General features: G+C 36.3%; 1 protein-coding gene and 1 non-coding gene across 4 annotated transcripts in view; one reads left to right on the top strand and one right to left on the bottom strand.

The window, feature by feature from the left end:
• Pgant9 (polypeptide N-acetylgalactosaminyltransferase 9) overlaps positions 1–24,596 on the bottom strand; it is a 1,578,943-nt gene that overhangs the window by 1,139,808 nt on the left and 414,539 nt on the right. The window lies entirely within an intron of this gene.
• TRNAH-GUG (transfer RNA histidin (anticodon GUG)) lies at positions 6,402–6,474 on the top strand. Its single transcript has one exon. It is a non-coding gene; the product is annotated as a tRNA-His (tRNA).

The raw sequence follows: 24,596 nt of genomic DNA on the forward strand, positions 1-24,596 counted from the left end.
TCATCTCGCTCAAAGAAAAGAGAGCATAAACTATTTATTACTTAAACCAGTATAGTAATACATGGTCCGTTGACATGCTCGTTCATAAGCTATTAACATATATATTTTTTTACGTTGTGCACATTACAAACAATACAGCAGAACACACCGCCATGACACAACAGTGCATGATGTCAATCGTCTGCTAATTCCCGCCCTATACAAGAACCAATCAGATTCACTGATGGCACTGACGAATACTGCCACCACCCCTGCAAGCTGATGGAACCGGTGGGACAACGCTGGAGCATCAATTACATCATGACTGAAATTCGGAACACAGTGATGCCATCAGATTGCTCAGCGCTGAGATTCGGAATACGCTCCATGCTTTTCACTCGTGTAAGAGGGCCTTAGACTAGAAATGTTTAGTTTAAATGTAGTTCTGTTTATAAATATGTATAAGGGTGTAATTATTTTACTTATTTGAACTGTTGTATCAGTGAAGCGTGGTGAGTCAGTGGAGTTATGGTTTTACAGTGCAGTGAATAGTTCCGATCAGTGATAATTTATAGCGTCAATGAAATGTGTTCTATAGTGTCGTGAAATGTGTTATAGTGTCAGTGAAATGTGTCCTAAAGAGTCAGTGAAATGCATCATAGTGCCTCTACAGTGAGTGAGATGAGAGTAAAGTGAAAGACTATTGAAACTTATGTAGGGCCTATACATAATTATGTAGGTTGTAATGTAAAATTAGGTATTTTATTTATGTTTTATTATTATTGTGTTAAATTATATTGTGTATTCTTATTGTATTGTGTATAAAATTGTATTGTGTATTGTATAATTGTATTGTGTATTCTAAATGTATTGTGTATTGTTTATATTGTGTATACCACTGCCACCGGGTGCTTGCCCACTTGCAGTGTAAATACATACATACATACATACATACATACAGAAGGAATCGTCCCGCCAAGAGTCTTAAAATCTGCCGAATTTGCAGGACATTGACATTTAGGGATTGCTTGTGTCCTTCCTCCTGCTTCCTGCAACCCCTAAAACATCATTGGCCTGGTAATTCGACGGCTTTAAAACTCTTGTCGGGACGATTCATTCCGTACAAAAACATACTACAGTGCGTTCGTAGCTCGGCCGTTCCGCGGCGGCCTTGGACTGGATTAAGATTGCCGCGCCTGCCGCCAGAGTAGCGCTGTAGCCGCGGAACGGTCCGGACGAGCTACAAACGCACTGTATAATAATTATTTGTATGGAACTTGGAGTTTGAATTCCATATGAGAAACTAGTTGTTATTCATCTGGGCTCCTTGGTCGCCAAATGATGTAAGTAAGAAATTATCGAAATTGAGTTAATAATTCTATCGTATTCTCCATATGGAGTAGCATTAATTTGACAAGTGAAGTTTAAGTCCACAGTACATAAATCTACAAAGAGACAATTATAAGTTTAAGCACAAAATTATTTTCATCTCGCGTTTTGTACCTAGTGAAGTTAAGTCATGTATCTTGATACATTTGGACAGTCAGCCTATGCATTTACTCATTAACATATATTTCAGCATCAATACAGGCAATTATTACTGTAATTTTTAGAACCGTTTGAAATGGAAGGAACGCAAAACCTAGTTTTTCTTAGAACAAGGTTTTTTTGGCTTACAATACCTGACGACCAAATAAACTACATTGAGGATTGTATTCAATGTTGCCAAGATTAAAAAATTGCATGGCATTCCTGAATATCATGTCCGAAGGAAGAAAGTGACAGGTGACTTTTAAATCCCACCGTTTCATTTGTCGTTTCCGTCTCTTACATGTTTTACAGATTATTTAGAAAACTCTGCCTCCTTTATAAGAAATAATCAAAACAGCAGCTACATCTGTTTCATGTATGAATTGTTACTCCTTTTCTAGCAACAAAGATATTTTCAGAGTATCGAAGATTTTTTATTTTAGTAGAGAGTGCAAAATTTCTCTGGATATATCTACACTAATCTCACTAGAGAAAATCAAAACTCGAGTGGATTTTAATTAATTATTACACGAATAGAAAAAAAAAGTTATGTTTTATTTAACGAAGCTCGCAACTGCAGAGGTTATGTCAGCGTCGCCGGATGTGCCGGAATTTTGTTCCGTAGGAGTTCTTTTACATGCCAGTAAATCTACTGACATGAGCCTGTCACATTTAAGCTCACTTAAATGCCATCGACCTGGCCCGGGATCGAACCCGCAACCTTGGGCATAGAAGGCCAGCGCTATACCAACTCGCCAACCAGGTCGACTCACACGAATAGAAGAAAGTAATAAAGATTAGAAGATATTAAGTACTCTAATCACTCACTCAGTCACTTACTGGCTTTTAAGGAATCCGGAGGTTCATTGCGCCCTCATATAAACCCGCCATTGGTCCCTATCCTGAGCAAGATTAATCTAGTCTCTATCATCATATCCCACCTCCCTCAAATCCATTTTTATATTAACTTCCCATCTACGTCTCAGCCTCCCTAAAGGTCTTTTTCCCTCCGGCCTCCCAACTAACACTCTATATCCATTTCTGGATTCGCCAATACGTGCTACATGCTCTGCTCATCTCAAACGTCTGGATTTAATGTTCCTAATTATGTCAGGTGAAGAATACAATGCGTGGAGTTCTGTGTTGTGTAACTTTCTCTATTCTTCTGTAACTTCATCCATCTTAGCCCCAAATATTTTGCTAAGCACCTTATTCTCAAACACCTTTACCTATGTCCAAGTTTCACAACCATATAGAACAACCGGTAATATAACTGTTTTATAAATTCTAACTTTCAGATTTTTTGACAACAGACTGGAATAAAGTACTCTAATACAATAATATATTACTTGACTTACTAAACTGTCTTGAAAGTATATTATTGTAGGCCACTATCTCATCATTACAAATATTTCTCTAGACGGCCGTAGTGTGTTATGATGAGTGTTCACTTGTTAGCAGTTGTGCCAGCTGTACAATCTTCATTGAATTCTATGAACGATTACTAGTCAAGAAGACTTTGTTGATTCAGTTTCATTTTTATTAAAACAGTTGCATTTCACTTCAATTTTCAATATATTTTAACAATCTCTGATAGGTCTATCCATAATCTCATGTAGCAGAAGCTAGAACATAATCTAAATAATGTAAACAAGATAAATGATAGAAAAGTCTTCATTAAACATGATGAAATAAACATGAATCATTTTAAAAGGTGCAATTATTGATAGTAAAATGTTGCAAACAAAGAAATAAATGGTAGGGAGGTGATAGAACAAACAAATTCTAGGGAGGTGATAAACAAATGCTAGAGAGGTGACAAAATTGTAGGATAAACAGCTATGATTGGTTCAAACACGTCGTTCCGTACCATTCTATTGATCAAAAGTAGTATGACGTAGTAAATGTGTAATAGTCACGACATGCTTTTTTGGTTGCCAAAGGACTAGTGCTGAAGATTCTCTTGACGTGAATTCTAACCACACTTGGACTTTTAGTTTGGTTGGGTTTCTTTCTTACGAAGAATCGTATATAAAATACGTTCTCACTAACAGCATTTCATACACGCCAAATGTCTTTGATACAGCGTAGTCAAATAACCAATTAAAGGTATTGTAAATGGAGAACAATAATTTACACTCTTTTAAATAAGATTACGTAACATTTTACTAAGTTGTTTTTAAGGTTATCTTATATTATCAGTGACATGACTCTGATCAAAGCAACTTGGCCACACACGAGCTAATCGCATATTTCATCTCGTGTTCCGGCTCCATCATCTGTCAATTTCACTCGTGATGCAAACCGAGTTCCAGTTTTAATTTCGTCGGACTAGAGAGATCACGAAGCGCTCTGATACCGCCGCTTTAGAATGCATAACCTGCGTTCTGACAAACCGGGTGAAGAAATCTCTTTACACGCGGCCGCGTCGGGAATACAACGCCTCCCTCAAACAAACAAGATAAGAACAACGCCATTTTCCTTTATAAAGGACTTTTTTAACGTAACAATATCACATCTACAAAGTTCCAAGGATATAGAACATACTGCTCAAAGCTGCAAGCTTAAGGCAAGGATAAATATCAATTTAAACTCCGAGCTGCATTAAATAAACGGTACAAATATTTGTTAGCAAGTGCCTTTCATATGATTATCAGTGTGCATAGCTTAAAGGATTTCTTTCGCAAGCAGCTATGCTTTAATATGCAAACTGAAAGGTTTAAATTAAGGCTCGAAGTACAATTAAGAGTTCAAACAGATTAAATAAAATGTATGCGAATTACGATTTAACTACTTTAGAAATAACGCTGAAGAATGTAATTAGTAAGAAATGCGAACCCAATGTCACAAGCAGCATTCAGTTTAATTAAGTAGAATGGGACATAAGCTAAGGGTATAAAAAAAGACGTAGAAAAAAAAAAAGCAGCAATCATGAATGATCTGCGATTCAAGCAAAACTGAACAACAAAGAAAAGATCGAAATTAAAATTCTTAAAACAATTAAATTAATGTTCAATGTACAGATGCAGAAAACGAAAGGTTTACAAATAATACAGATTGCAGAAACCAAATGAATATACAGGAACCAGAGTACTGCATTGGAGTTAAATCGCTCGCTTGAACTCGGCCGAGTGTCGCACCCTCGAGTGAGATACGATCGGTCGTGATACGCTCGTAATAAATAGAAGCACAGTACAAGATCATCTCACCGACATGTCTTATCTTGTATGGAAGGCGACAGATAAGATACACATATGTTTTGCTGACACGGTAAAAATAAGCTTTATTTTCTGAGTTTATGACAAACGTTTAATGGAACAGTCAATGGAACGTACCAAAACAGGAACATGAAGTTATAAATAAAATAGTATCAAAAACTTCGATATACAGTTATTGCTAATTAATAATTATTCAACATTTGATTTAACACATATATAATATGATCGGTCCATACATAGTGTTCCGCCTATATACTGCGACAATGTAGAAACATTTTACAAAATATTATTGATATAGCAGAAGATTAATAACAATATTAGTACAGAGATAACGTCACAGAAAATATAATAAAACGAATAATCATACTGCACAACTGTTACAGACGCAAAGATTGATACACTAATTATTAGAGATTATTATTATTATTATTATCATTATTATTATTATTATTATTATTATTATTATTATTATTATTATTATTATTATTATTATTATTACTAGAAAACTTGATACAGTTCTTGCATTATCGTGATTGTGTTCTCCGTTTATAATAATTACATTTACATCCAATAACATCCATCAGATGTGGCAAAAACAAAATCACTCCTGTGTGGGGGGGGGGGGAATTTACCTACAACATTTATTTAACATTTTAAAGCAAGTTTTGTAGTTTTACTATGGAGAGGTTAATTAAACACTGCAAAGTTTTGAAACGATAAACATCTATGATGTTACTACACAGTTCATCACTGTAACAAGAACGAATGTCTAACGCTCGGTTTATACCGTTAGAGGATTTTACCCACCATGCATGTGCGCTACCTATAGGATTATGCTATGAACTACTTGGCGCTCGAGCGAAAACGTCCGATGTAGACCTCTGACAGGAACCCTATACGACCCTCAAGGAGGATATACCTGAGTGAGAGGTGACAGACCAGTAGTGAGTGTTTTCATAATCAGAGTGCACGGTGTAGCACAGTAGCAATGACCAAGAAAATCGAGCCTTTTTGGGAGGGGTACATAACAACCCTTTTCGATGTCAAGTACGTGAAAATCATAGAAGCCTGCAAAAAACGTGGTTTCAATATTTCCAAGAAAGGCATTTTGTATGTACCTAATAAGACTAGCAAAGCTCGGCTGGGATTAATTCCAGAGTGGAAAAAGCAAGCAAATCCACCCCCGTCACAAGTCACCGCAACCCACGAGATGATACAAATTAATTCTATTCGAGCTGTACTAATGTTAAAATTATAGATTTATTAATTTATCATACAGAATAATATCTGTAATGTTGACAATATTTGAGGAGAAAAATTCGCTCAGGCGCCGGGGATCGAACCCGGGTCCTTGGTTTTACGTACCAAGCGCTCTAACCACTGAGCTACGCCGAATTCAATTCACAGCAACCAATCGAATTCTCCTCTTTCATTGTTTCCCTTTATGACCTGACTCCGTGTTAGGCATATATGTTGACGTATATGTCCAGTGTCAACTGCCAACTGTGCATTTAACTGCGGAATATCGGCCAAATAAGTCACTCAGCTGAGTGCGCTCCTAGTATAATGGCAGTTGGTACTGGACATATACGTCAACATGTACGCCTAACATGGAGTCAGGTCATAAAGGGAAACATTGAAGGAGGAGAATTCGATCCGGTGCTGTGGACTGAATTCGGCGTAGCTCAGTGGTCAGAGCGCTTGGTACGTGGAACCAAGGACCCGGGTTCGATCCCCGGCGCCGGAGCGAATTTTTCTCCTCAAGTATTAATTTACTAATGTTAGTAAGTACACAGAAGATGCCTTTCTTGGAAATAACGAAACCTCGTTTACTGCAGGCTTCTTTTATTTTCACTTAACTGTACTTGGCATTGGAAAGGGTCGTAAAGTACCCCTCCCAAAAAGGCTCGATTTTCTTGGGAATTTCTGCTGTGAGTCGCCGTGCACTCTGACTATGAGATCACCCACTACTGGCCTGTCACCTCGCGCCACAGTTCAGCTGTCGTGTGACTCCTGCCTGACGCACATAATGTCATTAAAATTCGTTATCAGAGATCGGAAACAACCCTGTAGAAAGGTTTGTGGATGATAATAATATTCTGCATTATGAAATTTCTAAGTAAAATGAAACGTAACATACCACGAGATGAGATATTAAATATACAGGGTGGAAGTGATGTAACTGTACAAACTGAAGTGAGCAACAGAATACCGTACATTAAAATAAATATTAAACCTATTATGCGTTTTGTATTTAAGTGCATGGTTAATTAGAAAATTAGGCCGTAAGTCTGCAAGAGCGCTTCACCGGCACATGTACGAAAGCACACAAGCATTCGGTCTGAACAGCAGAGTTCCGTCGCTTAGTTACTACAGTAAAGGCTGGTCCACAATTAAACGAGAACGAGAACGGAAAAAGTGTTAAAATACCGAATTATATTTAAATGTGAGCACTCACAATTAACGAGAAGCTTGCCGGAGCCCGGGAGCGGGAACGTGAAAGTTGGCGAAGTTTTAACTTTTCTGTTCTCGTTTCCGATCACACTCTACTAGTTTCATTCTTTTCTCATTAAAATGCTATTTGGTAGTCGTATATTTTGTAGCAAGGAGACGTAACATAATATCTTCTTCATCCATTGCTTGTAATTAACCCAGAAATTCAGTATAATCACTTTCAATATATGCTATGTGTATATGTGACCAGACTACCACGTGAATTCAATTCTTAAATATTCTGTTTAATAAATTTTGAAGTTGGTTAAGCTGTGTTTATGTTCGCTGGCTTGCACTCATGAGAGGATGCCATTGGTCAATTACACACAAATAACATCAGAATTAGTAATATCTACTTTACATATTGTTTTGGAAATGTATAACGATATGCAGAGTTTTTCCGTTCTCGGTTTATTGTGAATCAAAAATCTTCACGCTCACGTCCTCCGCTTCACGTTCCCGTTCTGGTTCTCGTTCCCGACTTATTGTTGATTTGCCTTAAGGTTATAACGTCAGGAAATACCGATGCGCGTTAATATTTTTATTTAATTTGCAAGAAAACCGTCCATATTATTGAAAAACTGCAAAGGGATAAATCATTCATCAGTTTCTGTAATGACAAAGGCTGATTCACAATAAACCGGGAACGGAAACGGCAACGAGAACGAGAACGGATATAATGTTAAAATGTGTTTAAATGTGAGCGTTCACAATAGATAAATGTGAATCCTCACATTTAAATACATTTATTTTAACATTATTTCCGCTATCGTTCTCGTTGATGTGTCCGTTCCCGGTTTATTGTGAACCAGCCTTAATAGTAAAAATCAGAACGTATAGACTATAGACAGTACTTATCGGGTTAAAAAGGGTTAATATTTAGGAGATTTTCTTTTCTGTGGAAAGTATTAATTTGTGAATAATAGGATATGGTGTAACAATTATTTGTTGTACTCCATCCAAGGAATAAACTATTAAAATAAAAACGTTGTATTACTTCCATCTATATATACAAGACCCTTATTCGGTAAAAATTTGAGTATTTAGACGTATGTAGTAGGTTATTTTACGACGCTGTATTAACACCTGAGGTTATTTAGCGTCTGAATGAGGTGATAATGCCGTTGAAATGAGTCCGGGATCCAGCACCGATAGCTACCCAGCATTTGCTCATATTGCGTTGAGGGAAAACCCCGGAAAAAACCTCAACCAGGTAACTTGTCCCAACCGGGAGTCGAACTCGGGCCACGTGGTTTCGCGGCCAGACGCGCTAGCCGTTACTCCACAGGTGTGGACAATTAATTAGATTTATTTACCATGAATATAGACTGCATTATCAAATTCCTAAATAAAATACAGCCTAACACATTAGAGAAAATTTATTAAATATGTAAGGTTCTCACTAAATATACAACGCCTTCAGCGTTGATGAAGGGTGTCGAAAGGGATTCATGTACCTAAAGCTGCGCTCGAGAGTGGGTTCGACTCTCGCTTGGGCTGTTTACTTGATTGCGTTTTTTCGATATTTTCCTCAACTGTAAGGCGAAAATTGGTTAATTCCACGGTGAACAATAGCACTCATCTCACCAAATAACAACTCGCTGTAAGAAATTTCTTCGATGGTAGATAACCTTACAGTTGGCAGTTGATACACTGTCTTGTAATTATTTTATAAATATAACTGGAATAAAAAGTAAATGAGTGTATTATATTTAAAGTCCTTGACTATAAACACAGATAACAGAGAACAAATCGTCATTTGGGAAAATTGAATATACTTTATTTTCTTTCTTTGATTGGTACGATGGTACGCTCTTCTGATTCATATTTTATAAAAGTTAATTGAGTCATTCTTACGCTAAAAATTTCAGACTGCGAGATATAAGGAAAGTAGATAGCTAGCGTTGAAAATAATAACAGACCTGGCAACGTTGTAGTTGACAAGTGACTTGGGGGGTAAAACTGAGAAGCATATATTACAAGTCACAATGTGTAACTCTGCTGATACTGTTGTCATGGAGATACATGCTCGCTGCACAACTGTAAACTATGCAACAAGTATGAATTACTGTAGAATTCCCGCATCACAGTGACAAATGGAGAAGCTCCGTATCTCCATTTAATATATCCTCATGTATAGCAAGGATTCCCTGAATTATTCTTTACGTGCAGAGGTTCCAAACAACAACTTGCGACAACGCATGCTCAAAGAAAGCACTATACAAATAATACAGTTCGCGCACAAAATTCTGTCTTTGGCAGCATTCCCTGGGGATTGTAAATCTTTGATAAAAATTATTATTTATAAATACATATCGATGGCTAAGTCATACCTCGTATCTACAAAAATGGCCATTTAGTTTAATTACATGATTTAGAATAACTACGATATTACTATGTTCACTAAATTGAACAGTTAACTAATATTTTGTCCTGGAATAGATTTTGAAGAAGAGAAACATATACAAAAATTAGTCTATTTTGAGAGAAATTAATTTTTAAAATAGTTTTCTGATACACGTGCAAATTAATTCACAGATTATGAGGTATCACATCTTAGCCATCGATGTATACAGGGTTGTTCACGAGGATTTAACGTCACTTACGGAGCTTATTTCCGAAGATATTCTGAGCAAAAAATGTCACATAAACATTTGCCTTAATCTCAATATTTTCAGAGTTACACTACTTTGAAGTTGTTTGTAAAATGCCATTATTCTTGAGTTTTAAGGGTAAAAGAATATTACAGATAAAGAATGAACTATTCAGGAGTATCATTTCTTTAATTAGTTAATATTCTGAAGTTGGAAATGTGATCTGAATTTCATAGTTGCTTCGTACAGATTTTTTTTTCAATTTTTTAACTACAAAATTACATTTTCTTACACATTTATAACAATAATTGTTACATCATATGCACTTAATCCATTAATTTTATTACACAGAAGATTAATAAAAATTTTTCTGACCAAAAATATGGATTACCATCAAATTTAATTTATCCAGATTTTAAAGTATTAACTACTGAAGAAATTTATAAATATAGTTTACTAACTTACTATCACAGAAATCAAATAAAACATAAATCTAATCGACATGAATATCGTACTCCAAAACAAAAGCCTACTTTCCCATTAATTGAGCCTAAATGTCACACAAGTGCAGCTCTTAAACATGGTGCTAGTTTCGGCCCAAGACTTTATAATAAAATTACAAACCATGTTCCAAATTTGAAATATTTTAAATTTGAAGCTTTTAAAAAGGAAATTTATAAAATTATTCATGATATATAATATTATCAAATGTGTGTATTTTTTTACCTTTTATTTCTGTCGACTATATTCATGTTTTTATTGAATATCACTGGCTTCTGTCTGATTGTCAATTTATAATAAATGTGTTATTTTCTCTTCTTCTTCTTTTTTTTTTTGCTCTTGTGTTATTTATGGGTTTGAATTAAGTTACTTACTGTATTTAGTAAACTGTCCTTGTAAATTTTATGTCATATTATTGGCTAAGACCACACCGTACACGAGCATGGCTCTTACGGTAGTGGCTAGAAACATTTTTGTTTTATAAATTTAATTTGTACTCACTAGCTAGCTAGTTAAATAAATTAATTAAATAACGCCACTCTTGTAAATTCTTTAAGACTGTACATTAGGATGCATAATTAAACTGTAAAGAATCAAGTTCCTGAAGTCGTATGATTTGTAACAATTTTTGTGATAACTGCGTAAGAATGATGTAATTTTTAGTTAAAAAATTGAAAAACAAAATCTGTACAAAGCAATTAACAACACATTTTTGGCTTCAGAACACTAGCCAATTAAAGAAATTACACTTCTGAATTGTTAATTCTCTAGTTGTAATATTTTTTACCCGTAAAACTAAAGAAAAAAGGTATTTTACTAACATCTTCAAATTAGTGTAACTCTGAAAATATTGAGATTAGGACAAATGTTTATATAACATTTTTTACTCAGAATGTCTTCGGAAATAAGCTGCGAAAGTGACGGTAAATCCTCGTGAATCACTCTGTATAATACCATGAGGAAAGAATCTTTAAAGTATTTACGATATAAGATATAAGCCTTCCTAAGTTCGCCACCTTAAGCAAATTTATTTATAAATTCATGATCAAGTCATATTTGTAAAGTATAAACAATTGCGTTGTAATATTGATACGGTTGTGCACGCAGCTGATGGCATACAAGCTAAGTCAAGTTTTACCTTAACTAACGACGGATGACTTGTAGAACGGTAGGCAACTGTGTTCTGATCATACTCTAACTTATCACGATTTTCTGACACCATCATTACAAAATAATGGAAAAGAAGGTTGATTGTACTGAATGAGCTGGTTCTCTCAGGATATACAGGATGATTCACGAGGAAAGGTAAAAAATTTTGTATGCGATATCTTAGGCCATTTTGAGTGAAAAAGATCATATGAACATAGGTCCGTTTTCGAACGATGACGGAGCTAGATACCATTTTTTTTTGGTAAAACGTGTCGCCCCAATGTGAATCAGACGTTACCATTATGCTGCTGACGTGATACGTGAGACAAGGTCACGGATCGCAATGAATGACGTAACATTGGAATCTGCACTGTGTGCGACGTGGATAAGTTCATTCACCTCACGAAACGGGTGATGGGGCATTACAAATGTCCAATCGTCGGCCCTTATCTGGAGTAATGATACACATCCCGCACATAACACAAATACACTATCGCTTATCAATTCACAGCAGTTGAGTCAGCTACTTACAGTACAGTAGTTATAAAGGTACAGTTATCGGAATTGTTAAGTTGTCTTTTTCAAGATGCCTTATAAATTTTCGACTACATAATAAGCTGATATTGTGTATGTTTATAGTTTGTGCGATGGAAGTTCCTTGCGTGCCGTCGCTGAATATGAACGATGATTTCCGAACAGAAGAGTACCATATCGAAGAGTCTTTACTGTCTATGGGGTTGGATGAAAGACTTTGTATACCAAAGGAAGGTGAAAACGAGAGAAGCGCTAATCGACCGTATTTTTGATGCTGCACGCCGCATAAAGAACAGCCACGCACAACTCTCCCGAGCGATGAGCGCGATTCACACCTGAGAGCAACAGTGCATTGAAACAGAAAGAGGTACCTTTGAAAATGTGCGAAAACATCGACCCGAACATCTATAATATTAGGTATGTATGCATACGTGAATATAAACTTTAAATTTGTCCTTTATCTGTCTCTAAATGAGAGTTAGTACAATGGAATTCCAGACGTTTTTGTGAAATCAAAGAGCCATATCTCCGTAACCGTTCGAAAACGGAACTTTTTGACTCAGAATGGCTTCAGAATTCACATCTCAACTTTTTTACTTTTCCTTGTGAATCACTCTGTGTAGGAAAACTGCTCGGTCCTTGATTTAGATTTCAAGATTAAATTTATTTCATACAAAACTAAACATGATTCATTTTAAAACAAGGAAGTTATAAACTAACATAAAATAACCGTAGAAGGAGCTGACGCCATTTTGCTATCGAACTTCTTGTCACAATCCTTGCCTTGCTTATAGGTTCTCCTCCACTATGACTTTCCCTTACTCGATCAACAAAACGCTTTTATGTTTGGTTACCGGCTTCCCGGCCGTGGCGTCACCCACACTACACAGAAGGTGAGTTTGACTTTAGGATCTTCTTGTTTATACGTACTTTATGACGTCATCTTAATCAATCATCTACAGGGTAGGCAAAATAAAACTGGCTTGGAAAATCTGTAATATTTACATTTATTATAGGTCTGTAACAATGAATATTCTTTGAAGAATATTAATTAATATCTAATAATCCACTGTTGCATCGAAATCACGGTTTTCTGCACTGTCAGAGTCATTTCCGCGTCAGTCTTACACATATAAATTCATATAATTCATATATATTTTCCGCGGGCCAGTCTCATTTTGCCCACCCTGTATTGTAACTGAATATATAAAGAAAATGCCAGGTAATCTGTGGCGTATCCTCGGCCTCATCTCACTACATCTCGCCAAAAAAATTGTAGCCTAATGTTGTAAAATTTTGACTTGTTCCACATCTTAAAGCCTCAATGCTAATGTAACAACTATGGAATACAATAAATGGAATGAAATGAAAAAAAAATAAAACGTGAAATGAATTATTAATTTCACCAGAAACGGGATATTTTTTAACCAATGACGTTATCGGAGGTAGTATTTGTAATTCTGATGATGGTGTGCATAAAAGTTTTCAGTCCTTAATACCACTCTGATATGGGTACAGCACAGCTGAAGTAATGGCTAAAAACACCTGCATTCAGTAATTTTTCTATCCATTCAAGCGAAACTAAGACTTTGATTGGCTTTCGTATTGACAGAAGTATCGTGCAAACTGTTTAATAAGCTTTCGCCAATTTTTTGTCCTACTTTGGTTGTATTTCTCGTTTCAATTCATACGCTCTGTTAATTTTTAACAACGGGGGGAAAAATAAGCAGGAGCTCTATTTTTAAAAGGGATTAAAATTAAAATACACACAAAGTTGCCGTAGCTCGAATTAGCCGGGCACCGCAACGTCTCGGTGAGCTGTGTGCTGCGGTCGAACAGGATTTACAGTTTGTCAAGTAATGGCCAGCATGCACGTATCAATACTTGAGAGTGGCCGCATGTTGGTTTTGGGTTCTGGAGAACGATATTCGATTTCTAAACACTGCCACACGTGTGCAGCAGCGAATACGCAAGCAAATCAACCTAAAATCGGACAGGAAACGTTCCAATGTTCACTGAGCCCTTCTTCTTCTTCTTCTTCTTCTTCTTCTTCTTCTTCTTCTTCTTCTTCTTCTTCTTCCCGCTGTGGAGTAAGGATTAGCGCGTCTGGCCGCGAAACCAGGTGGCCCGGGTTCGATTCCCGGTCGGGACAAGTTACTGGTTGAGGTTTTTCCGGGGTTTCCCCTCAACCTAATACAGGGACATCACTTTATTTTTACCAACATTTTTAACATTAACCTGGCTATACTCGGAAACACTGTTGCCCCCTTTCATTACAGAAGTTTGATGTTACTAGTGCAATATGTTAAAAAATCATTTTACTAGGTATAGGAGGAGAGAAAAGTAGTGTATCCATTTATGTTGTAGGGAAATACGATATTACGATTTTCAGTTTGATCATCACTTTTACGGAATTTATCAAAGTACAGTAGAGTAGTAACATTTTTTTTTTTCAAAAACTCAACTTTTCAGACGGCTATGTTCGTTATGTAATGTCTACTTTATTTAGCATATTAATTATTGATGTTAGCATACAATATAGAGAGTGCATTTAAATTGAGGGGGTCGTAAGTAAAGGGCTGTAAGTGCACTTAAGTTACTTTTGAGAAAATGGAGTTTAAATATTTAAGCTTTCGTAAAATCGGTGAAATTTTTATTTAAATTTTAATGTGTGATGCGATTAAAATATCCCTTTGCCACTAAAATTTTAGATACTTTTGCTTACATTGGATGCACTTAACTCATGTTATTACAAATGTCACTAGCATTCCTTTGCTTCTATCCACCTCAATTCAAAAAAAGCTAATCCGAATTTTTAAACAAGCTGCTGAAAATGGTTGCCGTTCATTACAATGCAGGCTTCAATTCAGTACGCATATTATTAAAAACATCTTGAAGCATATTCTCTGAAATTGAATTTATCGTTTCTTGAATATAATTTTTTAGTACGATATTATTAATATAGGTTCTTTCTTCTATAGAAAACGCAATCATATTTATGAAACACACTATACACTGCAGTGTTTACTTCACTGCTTGAAGACTTCGAATGCAACAGCGGCCGTAAGTTTGTGTGTCTGACGGGAGCAAGGACATTAGTGAAGGGGTGAGAGTGAAGTACATTCCGAAATGCAGGTACAATAAAAATGCAAGTAAAAATAAAATGATGTCCCTGTATAAGCAAATGCTGGGCAACTTTCGGTGCTGGACCCCGGACTCATTTCACCGGCATTATCACCTTCATATCATTTAGACGCTAAATAATCCAAGATGTTGATAAAGCGTCGTAAAATAACCTACTAAAATAATATCCTTCTTCCAAACATGCATTGGACCAAGTTAGTCGCCTAGAGTCAAACTGCACTTTCTCCAAATTATTAAACATGGGATTAAGATATGTTTCAGTGCAGCATTTTGCAGGGAACGTGATAAACTGCTCGTTTGGAGTCAAACTGGAATTTACCTGCCTAAAGGTGAGAAGGTATTGTCTATCTGGACAATGTTAATTTCAAGAAGTTTGGGTGCACGTTATTAAAAAATTGTTATCTAAACAAGATTTTCAGGGAATGTTTTTACATTTTTAATCCTTAATAATACCTACTACAAATTGAAGAATATTAAGAGGAGTTGAGATACATTTTTTTTTTTTTTTTTTTTTTTTTTTACATTTCACAAATATTTGGACTAAAATTTAACATTTATATTAAAAATAATTCCATGAATGTCACAGCTGAATCCATAGCTATTTTAGTTTTATGGGAGTCTTCTGGATGTGGTTAATGCAAACAAATATTTCCGCTTATTTTGGAAAAACTGTTTTTTTTAATTGCACCAGAATAAAAAAAGTATAAAACTCAGAAAAAATTATTTTGGTGCATGTTTTTCAAAAACTGTTCATCCAAAATAATTGAAAATTTTTTTGTGCGTTAACGAGACCCAAAAGACTAAAAGTAACTATGGGTTTTGCTGTGAGATTCATGGAAGTATTTAAAAAATATACTTAAATTAAATTTTAGCTCAAAAATTGTGAAATTTAAGGGTTCAGAGCCATAGTGGGCCAAGCGCCATTTATTAAAGACGGAGAAAGCAAGGGTTAAAGTTAAGTGAATACCATAGTTTAATGAAGATTGAAATATCATTTAGATAGAATGTGTATAGTTTATATTATTTGCTGTATGTTTCCATTGAATTATAGTGACTATTACACTGTTACTACGTCATACTACTTTTGACCAATAAAACGGTACGAAAGAACATGTTTCACCCAATCATGGCTGCTTATCGCACAATTTTATCGCGTCCCTAGCATTTGTTTAATTTTATCGCGTACCTAGCATTTGTTTAATTATATCGCGTCCCAAATATTTGTTTCTTTGTTTGCCAACATTTGAAACTGCGCTGGTCTGGACGTTAAAATATATATATATATATATATATATATATATATATATATATATATATATAATTACAAACCACTCCAGTCGATGCACAGCAGTTTCAAATATGACTCGCATTGGCATTCAAGAACAAGAATTAATAAAAATCACTGATCATACCTATGCATCTTCTGAAATCCTATTTACAAATAAATGAAGAGTACCATTCGGAAATCCTGAATAAGTTGAATACACCATGCAGGCCTAAATCAATGAGTTCCACTTCTATTACGCACACGTCCAATATAACATCAATTGAACCACCAACCACATTCAAATTTGAAAATTGTACATTCAATAATTATTCCTTTTAAAATTATTCATTCGAAAATCCTGAATAAGTTGAATGCAGCAAGTAGGCCTAAATCAACGAGTTCCACTTCTATTACGCACACGTCCAATATAACATCAATTGAACCACCAACCACATTCAAATTTGAAAATTGTACATTCAATAATTATTCATTTTAAAATTATTCATGTTTATTTTTTATGTCATCGTCGTTAATAAAAACTTTTCTAACACTTATGTATATTAGTTAGGTTATGTTATAGCTCTGCTATATGATATTATGGATAGTCACGTGTCAGAGATTGTTTAATATTAAGATTTATTGAAAATCATCTGTTAAGTGACGTTGATTACTGGGACGTTGATTGTAGTGGAATGCAAATGTTTCAATAAAAATGAAACTGAATCAACAAAGCCTTCTTGACTAGTAACATTGCCATCGTGTATAGATCGAGAACTTATCGACGAGAAGGCATTGCTAGTAATCATAACTCACTACTGCCATTTAGCATGCATCTAGCGTAATATTTGTAATGTTGAGATGGTACAATAATACATTTGAAGACAGTTGTATTTTCGTAAGTCAATTAATATTTTATTGTATCGGAGTACTTCGTTACTTCTAATCTTTATATACTTTCTTCTAATCGTATAATAGTCAATTCAATCCCACTCGAGTTTTGATTTTCTCTAGATAAATCAAAACGTCTAGTGAGATTACTGTTGGTAATTTCATTTAACCCTTGTTTCCTACGGTTTTAGTAAATGGCGCTTGGCCCACTATGGTTCTGAACCCTTTAATTAAAAAAATACACCTCAAACCCCGTTAACATTCTTCAATTTTTAGTAGGTATTATTAAAGACTCAGAATGTAAAAACAATCCATCAAAATCTTGTTTAGATATCTGTAATAGTTTTTTATTGTAACGTGCAACCAAGCAACTTCATGAAATTAACATTGTCGAGATACCTTCTCACCTTAACTTTAGCAGTAAAATCACCGTTCGGAGTCTAAGTGCATTAATTTTACATCTTTTCTGAAAAATCAGAATTTTGGATAACGTGAATTTGATTCTAGGCGACTGATGTAGTATATTATGGTCTCCCTCAGTCCATATCTTTGCAATCTTCTTTCATTAGGTATACAAAATGGTTCAGGAGAAAAAGTAGTAAATATATATATGGAAATATTCTGAGTAAAACAAGTTCACACAGATATCTGCCAAATTTTAAATGGGTGCTGAGATACAGCTGTTTGTATATTACGCATGACAAGACTTACAAATGGCATGAAGGAACAACAAATGACTACGTACTATCGATTACGATTACGTACAAATGCATAGTACGTGTCACTCTTTTGAGATCGTCTGACGGCAGCACCGTTCATAATGAACGTAGAAAAACAGCTTATTGTAGTTAATTTGGCTACAAAAATGGCCATGTTCTTCCAACATGATGGAACCACTGTACATTTTAGCAGGAAGTGACACAACACCTAAATCTCACATTCCCCGAAAGACGGATCGACCGCGATACTCATGTGCATTGGCCATCACGGTCCCCAGACCTTGCGTTATGCGACGACTTCATTGACATGATACCGATGATCGTCATCAGTTGCAGTAAAGGGTCTTCCACTGCATCCTTTCCCACAGGTGTGAAAGCAGTGTGGCATATCAAGAGAGCGTGTGCAGGCTATACGTAATTGCAGAACTGCGATTCCGGAAAATTTTGCGCACGATGGATGCCTCGAATGCTCTTTCCTCCCATTAAACAGAAGAGACTGAACATCTGCCAACAGTTGCTTCTGCGCTAAGAACGGGCAGGCGATGAATTCTTAAATCACCCGAAAAGTTCAAGGCTGTACCATCAGCAGGCAAACTCATGCTTACAGTCTTTTCGAATGTTCAAGGTGTGGTGCATATGGAACTTATGTCTAAAAGCACTACCATTAATTCTGTAAGATATTGTAAAAAAAAAAACTGAAAGCACGAATTCGAAAGGTTCGTCCAGGTATGGAGTAGCCCCTACTACAGCATGATAACGCTCATCCGCACACCAGTGTAATGACATCAGAACACATTCAGCATCTTGGTTTCGCTGTTGTTTTTCATTCTCCATATGGTCCCGACCTGGTGCCAACAGATTTTCATCTGCTCCCAAAACTTAAAGAACACCTGAGAAGATATGTCTTTGATTCTGACAATGCAGACAGAAGTGAGGCTGTGGTTGGTTTCGTTATCAGAGTGAAACATTCTACAGTGACGTATCAAGAAACTAGTCACCCGTTGGGAGAAGTTTATTCATCGCCTGGCCGATTATGTGGGAAAATAAAACTACAGGTATGAACAGTAACGTTGTAGCAAGTTACCAGTTTTGTTTCACTCAATAACTATAAAACTTTTCACATAAAAAAATTAGGAAGAATTGCTTTTCAGCACGCCCTCGTAGAAGGTAGTTAAAGATATTCTTTTTTCTTCTTCTTCTTCTTCTTCTTCTTCTTCTTCACTTCATGGTATGGGCAATTGCTCGTACCGGCTTCAAAGGTCGCTCCATCTTTTTATCGGTCGTCCCTGATCTCTTCGTCCTTTTGGTTTATAATTTATTGCTTTCTTAGGAAGTCTGTAGTCGTCCATTCTCTCTACACGTAATTTCCAGTCTTGTCTGTAATTGTTTATTTTATCAATAAGTGGGTATAGGGTGTATCGAAAAAAAGAAATGTTTGAAAAATGAAGGTGGCTAGTGCGGAAAAGTTGCGACTTGTGGCAGAAAGACTACAGGAGAAAGAAAATTAAATTTAATCGATATCTTGTGTCTCCGCGTCAATACTGAAGATTCGAATTTATAACGCATACTTGTAAAAATTATTATAACGACAGTCCTCATACCTATACAACTACCCCCCTGTCAACCAGATCTTTTACACGTTAGCAAAGATAGTACAAGAAGAGAAGCATCTGGCATCAGTATCTTCTTGTGGAGTGAGAGAAGAGAGGGATGCTGGCAGTCAGGGTAGCGTCTGCCCAGCAGTCATATTTGGTTAGCTGTTGTTCCTGTGATATAGTGTACCATATCATTGGTTTAGTGGTACGTGCAATAGTTCTTATGCATCGTGTTGTCATGAGTGTAAAAAATAATTCCGTACTCGCCGTACGTACTGCTGAGAGTCCTTCGTTCGGTACACCAGGACCGATAAGACAATCGCAACTTCCAACCTATAAGGATGTGATAACACACTTTCTTTGGATAAGACAGTTAAAGACAAAGGAACTAGGTTGAAGACACCTTTCAGTAAAAGACATCGCTCATGCTACTGCCGACAAACTTATCAAGGTTTGGAAAATAGCAAGCCTTCCTATTAACAGCAAGCGTAGAGTAGTGGAAATGATAAAATTGCATCATAGTAAATATTAGAATATTCTGAAATCGCACAAACGAAGTGGGCCAACCTCAAGGGCGCATGAGTACCTTTTATTAATAAAGGTCGAAAATTATTTGATATATGCACTTGTTAAGTGCCCGGACCTCGGCAGACTCTGCGAATGTGAGTTAAGTAGGAAAGATTCATCGATAGAACTATCCTTTCTAAAGACCAGGGAAATGAACGAAATATAGTGATTGGTAATATCGACATTGTGACGACCAAGACACTATTTAAGAGTGAATATTAATTTGTCTTCTCCATGCAAATGAACTTCCACTTCGCCATCTAATGAAACATTTCGCTGGTATCACTACAGGTCCAGGAACACGTTCTGGACCTATCGGAGAAGAGTTACTCCATTGTGAGACAAATTTGATTTTCAAAGCCCTTGAAGTAACCTGGATCAAAAAAATTAACGTGGAACGGATCTCCGATCTCAGTACTGACCAGAAGTATCTCCTGGGGCTCTGTCGAGCCGTTCATTCTGGCCATTGTCCGATAGAGCTTGAAAGGAAGAAACCAGGACCAGTTGTTCAATCTCGATAGCTTACAACTGCTTGTAGGATTCTCCGCTTGTATGTGATCCGTAGGAATCCTTCACATAATTTAGTGTGTATAGCTGAGAAACGTCATGCTTCGGAACGAAGTCTGTCAACATTTGACACAGGAGTATACTACTAAGGATGGGTGGAGGGATGGGGCTCGAAGAACAGCCACCTCCTCGTAGTGAGCCCTGGGTTATTTCTGAGTGTAAATTTAAATAAATAGGCGAAGAGCTGCACTACAAAAAAAATTGAAAACATACACAGAGCATTAAGCTCGCGAAACTTTAGAGCTGATGCAGAGACACAGGATATTGTCGAATTACTATTTTCTTCTTTTCTACACTCATTCTGCCACAAGTCGCAACTTTTCCGCACTAGCCAACCTTCATATTTCACACAATTTTTTTTTTCGATACACCCTAGTGGGTATACTCCTAGTTCCTGCCTAATATCTTCATTTCTAATTCTATCTAATCTTATGCATCCTTTTACTTTGAGCAAGAATCTCATCTATGCCGCTTGTATTTTACTTAAAGATATTCATCCTTTATAATAATTTTTAGGCAAGTGTACGCCTGTAGTTCTTCTTTTTTAAAGACAAACACTTTAATTTTATGTACTAAAATTTCCATACCATAACTTTTCTCTATTTTTTTATCCAGATTGCAATATATAGTCATATGTAGATTCTATTTTCACAGTTCACAAATAATATCTGGTCATCGGCTTGAAAAATTAGCCGAAGTTATGTAAATTAATATGGAGCTAAGTCAAATCTGATATAACACAGGATAAAACATACAAGATGCACATACTTAAGACGTTGTAATAAAGAAACAGACATTCACCTTTCTGACGACAATCGAACCGGAATTATCTGCGTATGTAGGCGGACACGTCACAACTTAAAATACCAATCTAATATTGTATACAGATACCATACATTCAGAATATTTTTGCTCCGTGTGTTAGTGTATTAGTTATGTTTGAAGAGAGAATCGATTACAATCTCATAGCAGACTCTACATACAAAACAACAAACACACAAACAGTTCTAAACTTTAAATCGGTTTCGAACTCATGTCCGAGTGTTTACACGGACGAATCCGTTTCTGTAAATTAGTGACAGAGAAGTGAACTGAACTGACCACAGCCATGTAATGATTTAAAGGGAAAGAACAATTAAACTCTTCTAACAGCTATTTGTTGTAGCCCTATAAGTGGTCTATGCTAGAAACAGGTTATGTTCAGTAGAACTCCTAATCACATATTGTAACAGAGTGTTAAACACGGTAACATGTAGAAGAAAACAAATACTAGGATTGCCACTGTCGATTTTAACGATCGCTAGATGGAAGTACGATTGATCCATGAAATTCAAATGGGAGTTATAACGTAAGTTCTTATACGTCGCTAGATGGAAGCATAGTGAAATTGATAAAAAGTTGTTGCCTTCATAGCTCATAAGAATGATCCATCTGTTTTATGTGATTTGGAGTAGAACGCCGTTCGAAATGTGACCTGGGCAAGTAACAGCCCGCTTAACGAAGATTCAGCGCGTCCGCTTTCGAAAATAAAACCAACATCATCATATTCCAAACACGAACTTAGGTCATTCTTGACCCGTTTCGGCTCCAGCTAGACAGGGTTCAGAAGGCGTTTTAGTGGGTGTACAGGTCGTCATCGTAGTCCCTGAGGGTAATATTGATGCACTGCCTGAGGTATCCTATTAGTCGACATTCTAAATGCATGTTGCAGCCAGATCTCTGTATGTGCAGACTTATGCATTACAAAAAAGATGTAATTTTTCGCATTATCTCATAATATTCGTACGAGCTGAAACTATCAACCATTTATGCCTATTGTACATTTCGCATATCCTGAAAATATTTCTACACAGGCGCCGCATTTCGTCTCTATCGATCCCTAGGCATATGGTCCGTTTTGTTCAATTTATGAACGACTATCTTCTTACAGTACTTTAGTTTTGACAATTTCGTCGTATTCCAAGCTCATATCTTGCGTACACCTGCCGGTTACGTAGTAATTCTTCTAACGATATCATGTGAGACTGTGTCAACTTATAGCCTTTATCAAGGAGCATTCCTTCATTTAGAACGCGATTCATGCGCCTGCTTCTAATAAAAAAATGAGCCGGATTCTCTCAATTTCTTCTCTTTTTTCCACTAAATTGTAGATTAGCGAACGCCAGTATATTTCAGCTTAAACATTGCACGATATTTTTGTACGAATTCTTCGTAATATAGTATCATTAATAGCATTTCGCTGTTCATATGTGCATAACATACCACGAATGAAACTGAACTGCACTTACTGGAAGTCAGCTGTATACTAATGCTAATCTAACCAAAGAGATTCAAGCTCCTTGGCTCTAACCTTGACGTTCCTTCATTCTGTGTTATTTGTCCATGCTACGCTACACAAAATTTTCCCAAGCTCGAACAAAGAAAAATGTAAGACACTATTTCCTTGGAGTTACATTCGATTTATAACAGGAAAATGTTGACATCATTTACGTGAGTGAAACCTATTTCGTGACGAATGCTCTGTACTTTAATTATTAAATACTGTAGGCTACATTGTAAGAATGCCACAGTAGGCGATGCCACAGCGAGGTTGAAGCTTTGGTTCATGCCCATTTGGCGAAACTCTTCGTAACAGCAGGCATCACAAGATCAGATCTGTAATCGCAACATGCCTTAAATCCAATGGCTACACTACCTATGAAGAAGTCCATGGCATAGCGGATACCGGAAGTCTTCGGCGTATTGATATTATAACATTTAGATCTGGAGAGACAAAGGGTTATGTTCTGGATCCGACCATTAGATTCGAGACGCATCAGAATCAACCCGAGGAGGTTAATCTATGAGAAAAGGGCAATTTATAAAGCAAACTATACCTTATTACATAACATCATATAAACGCAGGGATATAGAAGTCATCGGATTATTGGTGGGCGCCAGAGGGACCATAAAAAAACGGTTCGTCTCATTCGGTCATAAATTTGGAGTCCCAACAACAACAATTAAGGAAATTTCTAACATAGCTTTGAAGAGTTCTCTGCAAATTTTACGGCGACACTTGTACTTTAATTCAAATTACAGTTGAAGTTTCTCATTCTATTTTTATTTTTTACCTGTTTTTTTTATTTTACTGCAAATTTTCATTATTGTAAAACACAATGTAAATTTAAGTTTATTGTAAACAAACTTCTTGTAAGACATCTTTAATGTCACACATATGTTAGGCTACTGTTTAACATTCTTTGTCTTTGGCAACCTCTCCAAGTTGAGGAAGAGTAGATATTATTGTTATTGTTATTATTATTATTATTATTATTATTATTATTATTATTATTATTATTATTATTATTCCTGTGTTTCTACAAATGGACGTGTAGCCAGCGGCGTAGGTCAGAGTTAAGGACCTGATCTTCTTTGAGTCCAGCACACTCTCGGGAGTGGGTTTGAATCCCGCTTGGGTGATTACTTGGTTGGATTTTTTCCAAATTAAAACACGAATGTCAAGGAGTCCGTGGCGAATCCTTGGCTTCGTCTCACCTAAATACCCACTCGCTACCGAAGCTAAATAATTTCGCAGTTGATATCTACGGCGCAGATAAATAACGAATTAAAAAGAATGAACGTGTACTAGATATCAGAAGAGAGTAAATATTAATAGGACAGAGTCCACATCTGCGGAGTAACGGTTAGTGCGTCTGGCCGCGAAACCATGTGGCCCGGATTCGATTTCCGGTCGGGGCAAGTTTCCTTGTTGAGGTTTTTCCGGGGTTTTCCCTCAACCCAATATGAGCAAATGCTGGGAATTTTCGGTGCTTGACCCCGGACTTATTTCACCGGCATTCTCACCTACA

This window comes from Periplaneta americana, chromosome 1 (assembly GCF_040183065.1).
Source record: "Periplaneta americana isolate PAMFEO1 chromosome 1, P.americana_PAMFEO1_priV1, whole genome shotgun sequence".
Classification (NCBI taxonomy): Eukaryota; Metazoa; Arthropoda; class Insecta; order Blattodea; family Blattidae; genus Periplaneta; species Periplaneta americana.